This window comes from Pinus tabuliformis, chromosome 5_2 (genome assembly GCF_031772625.1).
Source record: "Pinus tabuliformis cultivar Carrire ecotype Pingquan chromosome 5_2, CPIR1, whole genome shotgun sequence".
NCBI lineage: Eukaryota > Viridiplantae > Streptophyta > Pinopsida > Pinales > Pinaceae > Pinus > Pinus tabuliformis.
Window position 1 is genome coordinate 1,140,083,598 of NC_142306.1, and position 1,877 is coordinate 1,140,085,474.

The following is a 1,877-nucleotide window of genomic DNA, read 5'->3' on the forward strand; positions in this document are numbered from 1 at the left end:
GTGGATCAACAAATTTTGGTGGCTTGTAGGATCATTGAATGGATACAAAATGATAATCACCAGAGGTGCGGGCGAATATATTTTTGGCATTATCACAACCGTTGAAGCCACCAATTTGATTAGGTTGGGTATTTGACAAATAAGGCTCTTCTTGGATTGAGAAGGAAGAGGGATTAATGAGAGAACCACCTTGAGTTGGTCGAGATGTAAGGCCATCTTATTCACCTGTTAAAGACTATCGGTGGAAATATCAGTAATAATTAGGTTCAAGATCTACATACTTTGACTGTGAAACATTACCCCCATGTACATAATTGCTATCAACATGGGTAAGATAAAGACGTGAATGATTTGTAGGAACCGTCGGTCTAGTGACCCATGAACTAAACTAGGGTACAATGGATGCCAAGGGTCAGATGAAGGGGCACCAGTTGGACCCGGAATCACATCTTGCCCACTAGGATTTACATATGTGTCATAGTTCATGGATTTGATAAGACAATCAACATTATCTGAGACAAAGACCAAAGCCATCGCAGACAGGTGAATGAGATCTAGAATATAGGACTCGCTATGGGTTTCATAAGCAGGAAGAGATGTTATATCAACATAATTTTTAGATTCAAGATCCAAAGGATGTACGAGGGCTTCAGAGTCAAGACCATCCGATTCATTTCCCATAAAGCACTTTTCATCATCTGAACCATTTACAACCAAAATCTTATTATGTAACAAATCAAGAGGATGATGAGAAATCCCACAAGCAGTAATCTCTTCCTTGGAGGCTTGAGGTTGTTCCAGATTCAGAGAGATAGGCAAAACAAGATTAGGGGTAGAATTTGGACACTTTGTAATCTGCAAATTATGATGATACTCATGCGAAACAAGATTTGTTTCTAATTGAAAATGTTGCAAAGAAACGAGAACCAATCGTTGAAAATTTATATTCAAATACACCCAGTCGACATCTCTTTCAGGAAATTCAAAACAAAGATGTACAAATCTAAAAGAAAAATCCTCTAAAGATTCTTCAGGTTTCATCCTAAGCTCATTTATCCTCATTAACACATCTTGAAAATCGTACCTATGAAATGCTTGTCGGAGCTTACCGATGAGTTGCTCAAACGAATGAATGGATGTTGTTGGCAACATGTGGCACCATTTCTTGATGCAACCTTCAAGGGTGAGGAGAAGAGAACAAAAGAAAACTTTTCATCATCGATCTCATAATATTCACAAAAATTGAGGAAATAAAAAAGATGTGCTCGGTTATGTATGTCCCATCCTCACCATCGAACTTTAACTGAGACAAGTGATAGAGTTGCTCCTTGGGGATTGAAAATTGAAAAATGGACAAACCAGATAAACACCCCGGGAGTAAGATTTGGGTCGGAGCCATTTACAGATATGAGACTAAACTACAAGCTCCAATGGCTCAGCTTGTCATTTGGCCCTCCTTCTAGCCCCAAATTGTTGACATGCGGAATGTACCACTAACAATTGAGGGGGTCTCCCTGATGTGAAGTCCCAATTAGACCTCACACCGTTTGGGATAGGAGCCCCATCTGGTATGTGGGAACCGGCTGCCACCATGAATGTTTCTGCTCTTAGTTATCAAATGAGAAAGTGTTAGAGTGCAGACAAGAATGAAATGCTAAGGCAGTGAAACAAAATAAGCCCAAGATTGACAAGTTGCAAACAAGTCTCAGTAACAATAAGAAGAAATATGCCACGAGAGGGATCAATAAGCTAAAACCTAATCAGACATACACTAAATAGGAACATGCCAAAGGTTAATTGCAAAGCAGTTCATAATAGGTCATCGACATGGTGAGGAACAAATAAACACAGATTCGAAAGTGAAACATACATGCAAC